We start from the raw sequence: 17,486 nt of genomic DNA, 5'->3' as shown, positions 1-17,486 counted from the left end.
GTTACGTTGGTATTCGGTTGAGTATGGCACCAGGTGCCCGTAGCGGCCCATCGATTTGGGTCGTGACAATCACTCCAGGCCAAAACTCGCCGACTATGGCTTCAGCGATGTAACGACCCGACCAGTCGTTTTGAGTTTTTGCACTTTGATCGACAGTTCTCCGGCATGACTTGCCCCGTGTGATGCATTATGACTGATTTAAATTGTTGGTTTTGGTTTTCATGGAAATGGGAATGAATTTGAAAGAACAGTCTCAGTTGAAAACTTTGAATTTGAAAGGTTTGACCAAGAGTTGACTTATTTGTATATGAGCTCGGACCAGAGTTTTTATGATTTGGTTAGCTTCATTAGGTGATTTTTGTTTTAGGAGCACGATCGGAATTGGTTTTGGAGGTCCGTTGTAGAATTAGGCTTGAATTGGTGAAGTTAGTATTTTGGCGAATTCCGGTTGATAGGTGAGATTTTTATCCGAGGGTCGGAATGGAATTTCGAGAGTTTCAGTAGCTTCGTTATGTCATTTGGGATGTGTGTGCAAAATTTCAGGTCATTCGGACGTCGTTTGGTCGGGTTTTTGATCAAAAGTGTATTTCGGAAGTTTTTGAAAACTTAGGCTTGAATCCGATGTAATTTAGTAAATTTGATGTCGCTTGAGGTGTTTTGATGATTGGAACAAGTTCAAATAAGGTATTGGGTCATGTTTGTGCTTTTGGTTGAGGTCCCGGGGGCCTCGGGGTGGTTTCGGGTTCTTAACGAAGAAGTTAGATGTTGATTGCAGCTTCAGATTTTGCTACTTCTAGTATTTTTGCATCTGCGGTTAGGGGACCGCAGATGCGGTGCCGCAGAAGTGGGTGATTTATCGCAGAAGCAAAAAAGGGTCAGATGGGAAGAGACCGTAGAAGCGGTAAGGTGACTGCATCTGCGATGTCGCAGATGCGGGAGTTTATCCGCAGAAGCGGATTCGAGAGGAATGTCAGGGACCCAAATGCGGTTGTGGGGGCCGCATCTGTGGAACCGCAAATACGGAAGTTTGATCGTAAATGCGGATGTGGCCGGTTTTAGTAATATCCGCAGAAGCGGAGTAATAACTGCAAAAGCGGTACCGCGGAAGCGGTTGGTGAGTCGCAGATGCGGAAATGTCTGGCAGAGCATATAAGTTATTCCATTTCGCGAAATTGAGTTATTTCACCATTTTTGGACTTCGGCTTGAGAGCTTTTGGACGATTTGGAAGAGGGATTTCAAGGGAACTTTGTTAAGGTAAGAATCTTGGAACTAAAACACATTTCTATGGTAATATTTCATGGATTAAGACTGAAATTAAAGGAATTTAAGGGCAAAAAATGAAGGATTAGGGCTTGAGAATAAGAGGCCTTAAATTGAGGATTTGAGGGGTCATTTGAACTCCGATTTTGGTATTCTTGATATGCATAGACTCGTGGGGAGATGAGGAACTTATTGATGTTTAAATTTCTGAGTTTCGAGAAGTGGGCCCGGGGCTCAGGTTTTGCTAATTTCGGGATTTTTGGTATTTTTCTGTTTGTTTTCGCTTGGGCTTTGTTCCCTTAGACTATTGTGACGTATTCGTTCTGATTTTGGATATATTCGACGCGTGTGGAGGCCGAATCGAGGGGCAGAGGTGTCGCGATCTACAGATGTAGCCGGTTCGAGGTGAGTAATGATTGTAAATTATATCCTGGGGGCTTGAAACCCCGGATTGCACATCGTAGTGCTATGTTGAGGTGACTTGCACGCCGGATAGCGAGCGTGGGGTAGAGCACCGTTGGGGATTGTGACTTAGTCCATCCCGATAGATGATTTTACTACGTATTTGATTGAAAATCAATTTGCTACCATCATTATTTGGGCTGAATGCCATATTTGGGCTCCGTGCCAATTATTTGAACCCTTCGGGGATTGTTGTTGATGTTTCCTCACTATATTGACTTTATACTTGAACTCAGTCATGTTATTTTCACTGTTTTCAAAACTCAGCCACGTTTACTCTGTTTTAATACTCAAATGATATTTAAATGATGTTTTGGGCTGAGGGATACTGTTTTACTGTTGCCCGAGAGGCTTATGTGATTTTTGACTGAGTAAGGCCGAGGGCATATGTTGTGAGGATATTTTTGGGATCGGGTTGCACGCCGCAGCGGTGATACATATCTTTGGGATCGGGCTGCACGCCGCAGCGGTGAAATACTGATTTGATTATGAGGCCAAGGGCCTGAGATTGTACGCCACGAGGTGGCTTGATATTGATATGAGGCCGAGAGCCTGTTTATGATGCCACGAGGTGGCTTGTTATTGCGCTTGGGCCGTAAGGGGCCCCTCCCGGAGTCTACACACCCCCAGTGAGCGCCGTCGACGAAATATATGGATCGGGCTGCACGCCGCAGCGATATATGGAATCGGGCTGCACGCCGCAGCGATTACTATATGATACTACTCTGAGAGTGATCTGAGAGAGAGAGCCCGAGGGGCTGAGAGTGTTCTGAGAGTGAGCCCGAGAGGCTGGTACTGTTCTGAGATATTGCCAGAGGGGCGAACCTTTATGTGTTCATCTTTCATATTTTCTTGTCATTTTACCTGTTATACTGTGGTAATTGTGCCCGAGTGGCGGATTTTTCTGTGCTTATCGGCACTACTTTTTTGCAATCAATGGGTAAATGTTGAAAAAGTCATTTTTAAAGAGGTTTAAACTGAGCTAACGTATTTTCTAAAGATTTCACAACTTCACTGTTTTCTCAAAGGGTTTTACACAGCTTCTACACAACATGATGGTTTGCTTTACGTGATTTCTTACTACTCAGTTGTTATTTACCTTTATTACTCACTGAGTTGGGGTACTCACTTTTACTCCCTGCACCTTGTGTGCAGATGCAGGTATTTATACACCCGGTAGAGGGTTTTGGCTGATTGGAGGCAGGGTTATCGGAGTTTAGCGATGGTAGCTGTCAGCGTTCGCAGCATCGCTTTTCTCCCTTTTCGTTCATCAGTCCTGTTTTGTATATGTCATACCTTGTAGTTGTATTTCTACTCTAATAGATGCTCATGAGTAGTGACACCCCGATGTCGGGCTGTGTTTGGGTTGTACTTCCGCATTGTTGTGATATTATCTGCTGTTGAGCATTATTAAATCATGTTCTAGCATGTTTTATTGCTGTTTAGTTGTTTGACTTCGAATTGGATATGTGTCAGCTGGCCTTGTCTTCACGAGAGGCGCCATCACGACCGGGTCTGGGTTTAGGGTCGTGACAAATTGGTATCAGAGCCTAGGTTACATAGGTCTCACGAGTCATGAGCAGGTTTAGTAGAGTCTCGCCAATCGGTACGGAGACGTCTGTATTTATCCTCGAGAGGCTGTAGAACCTTTAGGAAAACTTCACATTCTTGAATTCCTATCGTGCGTCCTTGGATTCAGCTTGAAGTGTAACTCTTGAAATTCCTTTCACGCGTTCGTATGCACACATGAGCGCTCAGTATCAGATGTGCATCGATGGCTTGTGATTCCCTGATTTAGGGGTGAGATGTGATCTCTATGTGCTGATATTGGGCCAGACTAGGGGACGCGAGGCCGGATTTTTGTCTATAGCTTGAGCACCGAGGTGCTAATTGTGTAAGCATGTGTTTCTGGACCTATATGCTCTGTTGTGTCCCTATTAAGGGAAGTAATGACTGGATAGCTATGTGATGAGTGTGATGTGACTGCGAGATATATTCGTATGAGTTGGAAGCAAAGAGAAGGGTCTGCTGGAGGATAGAAGAATTATTAGTTGCTTTGATTCGAGTTTTAGCACCGAGTTATGGGCGTGTGATGAATCCTTTCATGTTTCTTAGTTGGGAGGGAAGTTAATTTCATGATACGGTATGAGTTCAGACTCAGGAGGACTAAGTAACTGCGTAATAGTTATGACGGTGGAAGGTATATATATATATATAAATGTTAGTTTAAGACGAAGCAGGTGGGTTATCTCCTGCGAAGTGTTCTGAGGTTGTGCGATCCTTATGTTGTCGGTTAGAAGATCTCAATTACAAGTGAAATGTGTGTGTTGCAATTTGGATTTGAGCTGCTTAAGAGAATGGGTTTAATTGTTACGAGAGTAGATGCGAGATTTGCAGAAGATATGAAATACCAGATGGTCTGTGTTCCACGAGCTTATGAGGGATTGAGTTAATCTCATTGTGGCATTATGGCAGCAATTAAGTATATGCGTTATGAGTTATCGTGTGTGTTTTGTTCTATGGCTTCGAGCCAAGTGGGGGAGTCTGCTATTGATTAGGCGATTGCACGGTTATGTGCTATGTTAGTTCCAGTTTGAAGCGTACTGGTGGAATCAGTCATGGCTTATGGAGATTGAGACCGAGGATGTCTTGAGGAAAGGAAAGTTTCGACAAAGGTTATATGTTGCAGTGTCAGGAGTGCTAATGAGGCGCAGGTTGTTCGGTTCTTTTGATCGGGCTAATAGCAGTTTGGGTAGAATGGATGGCTATAGAGAATGGTTCTAATGCGTTCTGGGTTTTACATGTAACAAGTGGGAATTTGCAAGTTGTACATATGGCTAGAAACTGAGTTTCAGTGGAAGATGGCAAGACTTGTGGTATTTTCTATATCATTATGGGATTTTATATATCAGTATCAGGAAGGTAAAGGTAATGGCCTTGGATTCGCAGGAAGTCCCTTCAGGGTAGGTATTTTGGAGGTGGCGCTTTTGGGAATATTTAAGAGAGTATTCAGCGGCTTATGAGCCTTAGAAGGTGTGGTTTCATGCTTGGGTCTCGTATGGTGAGTCTGGATTGAGGAATTGTGGTGTTATATCAAGAAAGAGTATCAAGTTGAAGGTAAATCGAAAGGAAACTCGAATAGATGGGATAGCTTGGTAGTAGGCCGGATTGGCATGGTAATGGGTATGATCGGCTCTTGAGTGCTTATGAAGCGGTGGGTTTCCACAGGTGTTTCGTGGCAATACTCTTAGGTTTGGATTGCTTGTAGCTTGGTTGAGTTAGAGGGAGTTAGTTCTGATGGTTCGGTTTTGTGCAAAAGGGGATTCGTAGAGCTTTTGATAATTTCTACCATAGTTAGAGATGTGTGATTTCTGCTGGCATGAGGAGCACGAGATGTATAGTGATTTTCTCCTAGATGGGATCAAATGGAAAGTTCTTGACTAGTTGAGTATATATTTGATTGTGGCTCGGAAGGGATTGTGAAGTTCTCATACTTATCATAGGATGGCATGGTATATGTGGTATGTTGTGTAGGGTTGAGATTGGCATGGGTAAGGTCGCAGTTCAGTTCTGAAAGGAAGGTTATAAATTCTTAGACAACACGGCAGTTTCAGACGATTAGGTAAATGATATTACTAAATGGTGTGTCTTGATAAGGGTATAAACTTCAGAAAAAAGGGCAATGTGTTTGAATTAAGGATACTTCATTAGTATTGTGGCACTCTCTTGTTGGATTCGACTGTTGATATTCAGGTTGGCTTGGTAGCACAGAAGAATTTTAGGAGTATCCCTCGTGGAATGATCGAGTATCGGATGTGTGTTAGATGTTCGGGCAGTGTAACTGGGATCAGATATGGCGATTCGTGTGCTTTATGGATTGAGAGACTGAGAGTTTCCGTGATTAGATGGCTTTGTGGTTGTGGACCGTGAGAAAATAGCTAAGGTTAGTCAGAGGGTAGTATGTGCCATGATTCAGTCATTACTAACCTTCAAAGAGTTAATTATCTATTATGGGTGACCAGAGTTGATTTGGGGTTCATTGGTAGGTCCAACATGGATGTGTGTTCTGTACCTGGTCAGATTTGTTTACTCCGAACTGCTATTGTTGAGAGATGTGCCATTCGATTGTTGTTGAGCTTATTCGTGATATGTGAGTTACCCTCATGTGTTATGAGGAGTTGACATTTGGTGGTTATATGCACAAATGGTGCGGTTTCAGTGGGGCTTTATAGCGGGATTTGAATGAGACAGGTATTTGGGTGTTGCATGATTTGTTGCACATTGGATATGTTCCTTCGGGCTGGTGTAGCATTGCGTCATTTGCTTCTCCATGGTTATGGTGGTTCACTTTTGGGTGCTAGGCATCAAATTGGCTTGGTTGATGGTTTTGGGCATAGTGACTTGAGGTGTTTCATGTGGAGAAGTGTTTGGATAGGATCGTGCATTGTAGCGAAGCTACGTGGAGATATGACCTTTCGGGTTAGATTCATGTGTTCTATTTCTATGATGTGAGACGGGTTCTCAGCCTTGTGTTGTGATGGTATTGGTGAGCTTGTGGTGCAGCTCTATCATTTGAGTCATTTTCATGGTTTGAGTACGTTTAGATCGTTGCTTATTAGTGTGCGGATTGCACGAGTTATGGCTTTAGATTGAATTGGTGTGTCATGTCACCAGAGTAGTTGTGTTAAAATCAAATGAGATTGTTGGGATCTAGAATGAATACAAATGGATTCGGTTTCAGCGTATTGGAGGGATATATTGATGTTCGGCTCAGAAATTTGCTATGGTCGTTGCCAAAGGAGAAGTGGCTTCATGAATGTTGACCTGAGGAATGGTTATGGCTTACTGTGTGTTTTATTTATATCTGGCAGTATATGAAAGTGTTAGGATGAGACCTTGGTTGATAAGAGGCTTTCTATCGGTCTCGATTGTTGTGCAGCTGCTGTGATTAGAAGTTATCGCTACAAGTGTTTGAGTTATGTAGTATATCATGTGATTGCACCTGAGTTAGCAGGTATGGGTTATTACAGCTTGTTCGGGCTTATTCAGAGTATAAATGTGAAATTCTGATTGTATTGATGATTTCAGAAGTGGAAATGTGGTTCTATGGTTTATGGGCTAGATTGGATTGTGAAATTTCAATTTCTATGTGTTATCGGACCTATAGGAGGTAGGGTGACGTGGGATCACCCCCGGCTATATGCATGGTAAAGCTATTCAGCTAGTGGTTGGCTTCTAGAACAACTCTGGATACGTTCGAGGACGAATGTGTGTTTAAGTGGGGGAGGATGTAACGACCCGTCCGGTCGTTTTGAGCTTTTTCACTTTGATCGCCAGTTCTCGGGCATGACTTGCCCCGTGTGATGCATTATGATTGATTTAAATCATTGGTTTTGGTTTTCATGGAAATCGGAATGAATTTGAAAGAACAGTCTCAGTTGAAAACTTTGGATTTGAAAGGTTTGACCAAGAGTTGATTTATTTGTATATGAGCTCGGATCGGAGTTTTTCTGATTTGGTTAGCTTCGTTAGGTGATTTGTGATTTAGGAGCGCGATCGGAATTGGTTTTGGAGGTCCGGTGTAGAATTAGGCTTGAATTGGTGAAGTTAATATTTTGGCGAATTCCAGTTGATAGGTGAGATTTTGATCCGAGGGTCGGATTTGAATTCCGAAGTTGCAGTAGCTTCGTTATGTCATTTGGGATGTGTGTGCAAAATTTCAGGTCATTCGGACGTCGTTTGGTTGGGTTTTTGATCGAAAGTGTATTTCGGAAGTTTTTGGAAACTTCGGCTTAAATCCGATGTGATTTAGTAAATTTGATGTCGCTTGAGGTGTTTTGATGATTGGAACAAGTTTGAATAAGGTATTGGGTCATGTTTGTGCTTTTGGTTGAGGTCCCGGGGGCCTCGGGGTGGTTTCGGGTGCTTAACGAAGAAGTTAGATGTTGATTGCAGCTTCAGATTTTGGTGCTTCTGGTATTTTCGCATCTGTGGTTAGGGGAACGCAGATGTGGTGCCGCATAAGCGGGTGATTTATCGCAGAAGCAAAAAAGGGTCAGATGGGCAGAGACCGCAGAAGCGGTAAGGTGACCGCATCTGGGATGTCGCAGATGCGGGAGTTTATCCGCAGAAGCAGACTCGAGAGGAATGTCAGGGACCGCAAATGCGGTTGTGGGGGCCGCATCTGCGGAACCGCAAATGCCGAAGTTTGATCGCAGATGCGGATGTGGCCGGTATTAGTAATTTCCGGAGAAGCGGAGTAATAACCGCAAAAGCGGTACCGCAGAAGCGGTTGGTGAGTCGCAGATGCGGAAATGTCTGGCAGAGCATATAAGTTATTCCATTTCGCGAAATTGAGTTATTTCACCATTTTTGGACTTCGGCTGGAGAGCTTTGGACGATTTGGAAGAGGGATTTCAAGGGAACTTTGTTATGGTAAGAATCTTCGACCTAAAACACATTTCTATGGTAATATTTCATGGATTAAGACTGAAATTAAAGGAATTTAAGGGCAAAAAATGAAGGATTAGGGCTTGAGAATAAGAGGCCTTAAATTGAGGATTTGAGGGGTCATTTGAACTCCGATTTTGGTATTCTTTATATGCATAGACTCGTGGGGAGATGAGGAACTTAGTGGTGTTAAAATTTCTGAGTTTCGAGAAGTGGGCCCGGGGCTCGGGTTTTGCTAATTTCGGGATTTTTGGTATTTTTTGATTTGTTTTCGCTTGGTCTTTGTTCCCTTAGCATATTGTGACGTATTCGTTCTGATTTTGGATAGATTCGACCCGTGTGGAGGCCGAATCGAGGGGAAGAGGTGTCGCGAGCTAGAGATGTAGCCGGTTCGAGGTGAGTAATGATTGTAAATGATATCCTGAGGGGGGTTGAAACCCCGGATTGCACATCGTAGTGCTATGTTGAGGTGACTTGCACACCGGATAGCGAGCGTGGGGTAGAGCACCATTGGGGATTGTGACTTTGTCCATCCCGATTGATGATTTTACTACGTATTTGATTGAAAGCAATTTGCTATCATCATTATTTGGGCTGAATGTCGTATTTGGGCTCCGTGCCAATTATTTGAATCCTTTGGGGATTGTTATTGATGTTTCCTCACTGTATTGACTTTATACTTGAACTCAGTCATGTTATTTCCACTGTTTTCAAAACTCGGCCACGTTTACTCTGTTTTAATACTCAAATGATATTTAAATGATGTTTTGGGCGGAGGGATACTGTTTTACTATTGCCCGAGAGGCTTATTTGATTTTTGACTGAGTAAGGCCGAGGGCATATGTTGTGAGGATATTTTTGGGATCGGGCTGCACGCCGCAGCGGTGATACATATCTTTGGGATCAGGCTGCACGCCGCAGCGGTGAAATACTGATTTGATTATGAGGCCGAGGGCCTGAGATTGTACGCCACGAGGTGGCTTGATATTGATATGAGGTCGAGAGCCTGTTTATGATGCCACGAGGTGGCTTGTTATTGCGCTTGGGCTGTAAGGGGCCCCTCCCGGAGTCTGCACACCCCCAGTGAGCGCCATCGACGAATATATGGATCGGGCTGCACGCCGCAGCGATATATGGATCGGGCTGCACGCCGCAGCGGCTACTATATGATACTACTCTGAGAGTGATCTGAGAGACAGAGCCCGAGGGGCTGAGAGTGTTCTGAGAGTGAGCCCAAGGGGCTGGTACTGTTCTGAGATATTGCCAGAGGGGCGAACCTTTATGTGTTCATCTTTCATATTTTCTTGTCGTTTTACCTATTATACTGTGGTAATTGTGCCCGAGGGGCGGATTTTTCTGTGCTTATCGGCACTACTGTTTTGCAATCAATGTGTAAATGTTGAAAAAGTCATTTTTAAAGAGGTTTAAACTGAGCTAAGGTATTTTCTAAAGATTTCACAACTTCACTGTTTTCTCAAAGGGTTTTACACTGCTTCTACACAACATGATGGTTTGCTTTACGTGATTTCTTACTACTCAGTTGTTATTTACCTTTATTACTCACTTAGTTGGGGTACTCACTTTACTCCCTGCACCTTGTGTGCAGATGCAGGTATTTATACACCCGGTAGCGGGTTTTGGCTGATTGGAGGCAGGGTTATCGGAGTTTAGCGATGGTAGCTGTCAGCGTTCGCAGCACCGCCTTTCTCCCTTTTCGTTCATCAGTCCTGTTTTGTATATGTCATACCTTGTAGTTGTATTTCTACTCTAATAGATGCTCATGAGTAGTGACACCCCGATGTCGGGCTGTGTTTGGGTTGTACTTCCGCATTGTTGTGATATTATCTGCTGTTTAGCATTATTAAATCATGTTCTAGCATGTTTTATTGCTGTTTAGTCGGCTGGCCTTGTCTTCACGAGAGGCGCCATCACGACCGGGTCTGGGTTTAGGGTCGTACAAGCGTGAACGTGACGGAGTTAGTAGCAGCAATCAAGGATATGGGGGACAAAGTAAGATGATCGAAAGAGATGAAGTCTGATCCAAGCAAGCGAAGCCAGGAATTTTGGTGCGAATTCCACAATGATCTCGACCACATGACTTCTGACTGCAGACTCCTTCAAGACAAAGCCGATCGTTTACTCAAGGAGGGATACTTAACGAAACTCTTCAGTGAAATGGCGAAGTTCTCAAACATGAAAAACCAAAATAAGTAGGATCCACCAAAGGTTTTGACTCATAAGTGGATCCTCAACGTTATCTTCAGAGGAGAAGAAATAAGTGGAGTCACCTTCACGGCGGAAAAGAAATTTACAACAATGTCTATTTCTCACAAGAAGTGCTCTCAGAAGACACTAATTGAAGAAAGCATAACATTCGATGATGAGGATGCAGACGGATTGACCATGCCATATAACAACGCCCTAGTAATTACTTCAAGATTTTTTATACTGGCGTGAGAAGAGTTTTGATTGACCTAGGAAGTTTAGCCAATATCATCCAATCACGGGTGGTCGAAGAAATGAAGATCACGGGTCAGATCTTTCCGAAAGCACGACCGCTCTCGGCTTCAACAACTCCAGGAAGATGACTCGTGGAGAAGTGACACTGGTGGCCAATGCCGAGGGGGTAACCAAGGATATCTTGTTCCAGGTTGTGACAGTACATATGTCTTACAATGCCATCCTAAAAAGGCCATGGATTCGCGATATGGGCGCGGTACCTTCAATTATGCACCAGGCGATAATATTTCGATCCAAATAGGGAATACAACAAATTCGAGGAGAACAAAGAGCATCCCCGGAAGTCAGTTCAATTGCCACCATAAACAGTATCTCCAAAGAGGAAATTGCTAGGAGGGCAAGAGTGCAGCTAGCGCCTTTAGAACAGGCCCTGGACAAAATCGTCGAGGTCGAGGAAGATGATGTTTCCTCACTGACAGTGGAGGAACTAGAAGAAGTGATTATCTTTATTCATGGTCCAGAAAGGGAAGTCTACATCAGCTCGAGAATTGACTCCCAAGTAGAAGCCTAAGTTAACTAAATTTCTACAAGATAATTCGAATTGTTTCCCTTGGTCTCATGCAGATATGAAAGAAATCCCGGTGGATATCATGGTGCACAAATTGAATATGGATCCAAACCACCAACTCGTGAACCAAAAAAAAAAAACAAAGTACCTGAAAGAGCATGAGGGGTGGAGGAAGAAGTCACCAAGATCCTCAACAATGGCTTTATCCGCAAAGTAAAATACCTGGAATGGCTAGCAAACGTTGTGGTGGTGCCCGAAAAATGGAAAATGGAGAGTTTTATTCGAGTACAAAGACCTGAATAAAGCTTGCCCAAAGTATTGCTTTCCCGTACCAAAAACTGACCAACTCATAGATTCCACAGCTGGTCACAAATTATTGAGATTTTTGGATGCATACTCGGGATAGAACCAGATCAAAATGGACGCAGAGGACCAAACTTTATTTATTTATTATCGACATGGGAACCTACTCCAATAACTTCATGCCATTCAGATTAAAAACACCGGAGCAACATAGTGGAGATTAGTCACTCGAATATTCCGGGACTATATCCGCAAACTATGGAAGTATACATTGATGATATGTTAGTATAATTAGTTCGAGCCGACGACCATCTAGCACACTTAAAAGAAGCCTTTGAAGTCCTTCAAAAATACAACATGAAACTCAACCCAAAAAAGTGTGCCTTCGAGGTTGGTTCAGGTAAGTTCCTTGACTTTTTAGTTTCGAATAGAGGCATAGAAGCTAAACCTGTGCAGATCAAAGTAATTAAAAATAAACCCGAAGTGCTAAAAACACTGAAGGAGGTGATGTGACTGACCAGAAGGATAGCGAATCTCGGGCAATTCATATCCTGCTCCTCCGAGAGGTGCTACAAAATCTTTGCGGAACTAAAGAAGAACAAGAATATCAAATGGACTGCCAAATGCGCCAAGCGTTGGGAGACCTGAAGGTACTTGTCCAACCCGCCTGTTTCGTCAAAACCCGAATCGTAATTGGAGCATTAGTAGACGTCGGTACTAGGTAACCACATTTAGAAAAACATGCACTAGCACTTATAACGGCTGCACAAAAATTAAGACTGTACTTTTAATTTCATCCTATTTCAGTGGTTTCTACTTTCCCGCTGAGCAGTATTCTCCATAAGCCAGAGTTCTCGGGGCAACTTTCCAAATAGGCGGTCGAATTAAGCGCGTATGATATCACGCACCATCCCCAGACATCTATAAAATCACTAGTCCTGGCGGACTTCGTTGCCAATTTTAGCGCTAATATAATCCCCCGAGGTGGAGAAGAAGGCATTAATACCTTTTGAGACCGTCTCAAAAACCTGTACCTTGTATACAGATGGTTCATCTAATATTAAAGGGTTCGGGCTCGAAGTATTACTCATCATGCCGACTAGTAAGATAGTCCGGCAGTCGAGAAAATGCCCTTCAATGACTAACAGCGAAATCGAGTGTGAAGCTATTATTGCAAGACTCAAACTAGCTTCGGACACGGCACCGAAAGAATAGAACTAAAAAGCGACTCACAATTGGTCATCAACCAGGTATTCGGGAAACTCGGATGTAGCAATACGTCGCAAGGGTGACTTAGCTCCTAAGCCGGTTCCAAGAATGGAAGGCGACACAGATACCCCTAATGGAGAACACTGAAGCAGATGCACTAGCAATTGGGTCAATTGCAGATATCTCCGACTCCGGAGCAAGCTTTGTCGTCCATTTACTATGATCGACCCTTAATCCTAGTTGAGAGGAGGTAAATACCACTAGTTTGATCAAAGATTGGCACAATGACTTTATTTATTATTTGCAGAATGTCACGGTATCCGAAGATAAGAAGGCCGCTAGACAACTCAGAGCTCGGGCGGCGAGATATTGCCTCATCGAAGGATATCTATATCAAAGAACCTTTAACTCCCCTTCCCCCTACCCCCCCCCCTACCCCCCGGCCAAATATTTGGGACCGGGGGATATCGACTATATGTTGAGAAGTCCATGAAGAACACTACAGAAACTATTCTGGAGATAGGTCAGTAGTTAGGAAGCTAATAAGAGTAAGGTACTACTGGCCCCGTATGGAACATGATACTGCTGACTTTGTCAGAAATTGTGATAAATTCCAACGATTATCACACAAACTGTACCAGTGGGCCGAACCATTACATTCCATATTATCCCCTTAGCCATTCATGAAATAGGCGATGGACATAGTGGGGGCCCTACCGGAAGCTCTAGGTCCTGTAAGATTATTACGTGTATTAATTGATTACATTACCAAAGGGTGGAAGCAGGTGATAACTCACAAATCTGAGAGAGGTAAAGATCGACTTTGTGTAGAGAAACATCATATGCACATTCGGTGTACCACAGAAAATTACGTGCAAAAAAGGATCACATTTCGTAGGGGCCGGAGTTACCAAGTTTTTCGAAGATTGGAAAGTCAAAAGAATCACTTCCATATCCCTAGCACCCCGGAGCTAAGGGATGTGAGCACGTGATTTTTGTCCTATACCAATTACTCCCATAAATTCAAGAAAATAAATTTTTTCCATTATTTGCAATTTCGTAGATTTTTGGTAGGATTTTTGTTAATTGTTTGCATTTGTCTGCGCATGTTTAATGTTATTTAATTCATGAAAATACAAAAATACATTGCATTTGCATTTAGGATTTATTTTTACATTTTTAGGTTAATTAGTAAATTAGTTGTTTTATAAAAATGAAAAAATTACAAAAATAACTCACTTCGCATTTTAATTTTTTTTAAAAATTTTTTTATTTTATAGTTTTTCTTTTTATTTGGGAGTTAATTAATTTTTGTTAAATACTACAGTGATTAATTAACTTAATTTGGTAAATAACTTAGTTTAAGAGTTAATTTAGGATTTAAATTAACTTGGAAAAGAAAAGGAAAATTTGAAATTGAAAGAGAAAAGAAAAGAAAATAAAAGAAGTCTGATTTTGGGCTATTCCAATTAAATTTCCCCAGGCCCAAATGATTTTTCCCCAAGACCCGTCTCAGACCCGGCCTAGGCTCCATTTAAACCCGGTCCAGCTTTTCCTCAAGCCAAACGGTGTCGTTCCAGTCAAACGCATCCCATCCGTTGATTTTCTTCCCATCGAACGGATGGGAACTGGTCTTAGATACAGTATAAAACTGTCCTAACCTAGGCCACCCCCCCCCCCGTCTCATTCCCCTTCACTCCTTATCGTCTCCTCAGAGACCAAGAACCCTAGGCACCGCCCTAATACTCCTCTCCCTCTCTGTGGCGGCACCGCCTCAAATCACACCCCATAACCCCTAGCCCGTCCTCTTTCCATAACCCAAAACCACTTCCCTCGAATCCCTCTTCATCTTTTCGAATCTTGAATCTAAGGTTGAAGCCCTAAACCTCAAATCGCCTTACCCTTGAATCTGTGGCATGCAAGACCTAGACCTCCGAGTTTTCGAGTTTCAAAAGTCTGATTTAACACAAAATTAATGATGTTCGCTTGTTCTTGACAAAGAACAAGCGATTAGCATTGGTTTTGGTTAAATCGGAGCATCCAGTGTTGGTTTCAAGTTAATTAAGTAAGTTTTCTTTCATTTTTCTGTCCGTTTCTGTTGTTTCACCTCCTATTGCTCTTCTTTTCTTCTCCTAGATTTTTACCTTTGGATTGGTTTGTAGTCGGATTTGTTCTATTTGTTTTCCAGTTGTCTTTTCAACTTTTAAAAGTTGTTCGTTGATTTTGTTTGGGTTATTCATTTGCCTACTTAGCTGTTATTCATGTCGTGTTAAGTTTCTGATTTTTGTCCTTCTTGTTTTAGTCTTATAGTTAGTTTAATTAGGTTTGTATCGACTTGGTAATGTAGTTAATTCTAGCTTATTTGTTACTTTAAAAGAAAATAAGTCATTTAGTTAGGTTTTAAGTTGTTTCTTCTTCTGCTTTTCACAAATTACTGAAATTGATTCTGTGATTTGGGTCAGTTTGTTGATTGGGCTTTGAGGCCATCTTTGACCCACTTCAAGTGGCCTGTTTAAGTCTTGGGTCAAACTTGACCCATATCTGGTTCTAAGGGTAAATAGCAGAAGCTTAAAGGTTAGTTTAGGGATTTTAGTTAAGGGGAATCTGGTGAAACTGATTTGGAAATTTCCTTGAAGGTGGGGAAAGGGACTCACCTAGCTAACAAGACCAAAATTCAGGGTAAAAGTGAACAATTTAAAAATTAGAGAATGGGTAATCAGCAAATAACAGAAACAATTCTGCTGCCCTAGAAAGATTCTATAAAGAGGCATGTTCCTTCATTGTCAAAGGGGGAGAGAAATATAACACTGAAAACTATTAGAAAACGACTGAATTCTAAATTACTAAAATTTCTTGCAATTTTGGTGAAGGAATTGGTTCTGGTTTCCTGTTTCTTTTTTTAAATCTCGATAGTCGAACTTTCCTCAAGAATTTCTGATCATTCTGGATTCCAAAATGGTTTAAAAGACCGAGTGCTGCTGATTTGCTGAGCTGATCTGTTTGTTGTTGCTAATCCTTCATTCTGTTGGTTTTCTCTTTTGAGTTACAGGTACTTCCTGCACCTTGAATGACATGTGAAGTGCCAAAATTGTAGTCTAACAGGGAATTTAATGACAAATGCTCGTTGTTGAACTTTCTAGTTTTTCTTCTAATTCTATAAGATCTTTCAACCTTGCTGTAATTTAACTTCCTTTATGCTCATTTATGTTACTTGATTTGAATCTTATATATAAGTTGAATCAGTATCATGATTTGGAATGTTGGCTAATGCTTTATTCATTAGGCATGTGGAATATTTGGTTTCCTGTGGCATGTTCAAAGTTAGATTGAATACATTCCCTTTGTTTTAGTTTAAGTTTGTCTAGAATTAGGTGCGGAATTTCAGATTTTGTTTTGGTCACATTATAAATTCTTTGGCTCATTTCTTCCTAAAAATGATATAGTTTGAATGGTTAGAGTATTCTACTGTTAGGTTCATCAAATGTGTTGAATTCATTATCAAATGATAGTGGCTTTAACCTTTACAAATGCATGAGGTTTAGATACTCTTTGAGTGTTAGTTCTTTAGTGTTCTGCAATTGAGATTTAAATCAGTTTCTGGGCTTCATTTGGTTTTTGATGAAATCGGCAAGTATTTGTTTTCTTTTCAAGGTCTGGAGTCGGACAGCTTTAAGTCCATGTCAATAAATGAAGTTTTCTGAAATTATGACTGGGTTTTGTTGGAAATTTTAATTTGTGATGTTAAATGATGAAACAATCTGTGTACGAGCTGTTATAACATTAGGAATTGTATCTTCACTATAGAATGTATTTTGGCATCAAAAATGTGCTTTGCATCTGTTTAAGGATTGTCAGTATTTGTTCAAACTCAAGATTTTCATGAAAATGTAGTTTGCCTCAAGTGTTAGTGCTGAATCACGAAACCGGGCTGTTAGCGTTGGCCCAGTTGTGCCAAAGTTCCCCTCGGTGATTATATTCTCAATCTGGGCCTCACGTTGAGCCCGGTTTTGCTCTCGTACTTGTTATGGAACTGGCAAGTGGCAATTGGGCCTACAGCCAGCTTGGGCCCCATCAATAACCAAACACTGGTTTCATTTGTTGACAGTCTATTAATTATTAAGTTTAGCTGAACCTTGGGCTAAAAATAAATTCCAATACCTTTAAGTCTTCTTTAATTAATTAGCCCCTTTTAAGATTAGACTTGAGGCGTGCCATATTAAGCAAGACAAAATTTATGGCCCTCACAAGATTAGATTTAAAAATCATCTTCAAAAGTAGTAGTTCAAGGCGTGCCATGCCAAATAAAATCCATAACACATGTCCCTCAGATAAATAGAAAATTAGTATCGAAAATCCCTTGAAATTTCGTAGCTTGCTTTAGGCACGTTAATTGAATAATTGTCACAGCTGCGGGTACGGTTCCCGTGATGTGGCTGTGACACCGAATTTCTAAAATCAAGGGGTACATATATGTGACCCGGCCACAGTTTAATCTTTTTAATAGAAATAAACACGATGTGAATTGTGGGTACGGTTCCCGTGGCATGATTCACAAACGTGTAATAAAGTAATTAGTTGTATAACAATTGGATTATTAGAAGCGGTTTTAAAGGGAATAAAATGCACATAGGTTTCAAAGATGTTTTTTAAAATCAAATAAATAGGCCAATAATAACAGTTGAGCAACTGTGCTAAAGCCACGGAACCCGGGAATGCCTAACACCTTCTCCCGGGTTAACAGAATTCCTTACCCCGGATTTCTGTGTTCGCGGA

This window comes from Nicotiana attenuata, chromosome 11, assembly GCF_001879085.1.
Source record: "Nicotiana attenuata strain UT chromosome 11, NIATTr2, whole genome shotgun sequence".
Classification (NCBI taxonomy): domain Eukaryota; kingdom Viridiplantae; phylum Streptophyta; class Magnoliopsida; order Solanales; family Solanaceae; genus Nicotiana; species Nicotiana attenuata.
The sequence above is the reverse complement of the archived record's forward strand: the minus strand, read 5'-3'. Positions refer to the sequence as shown.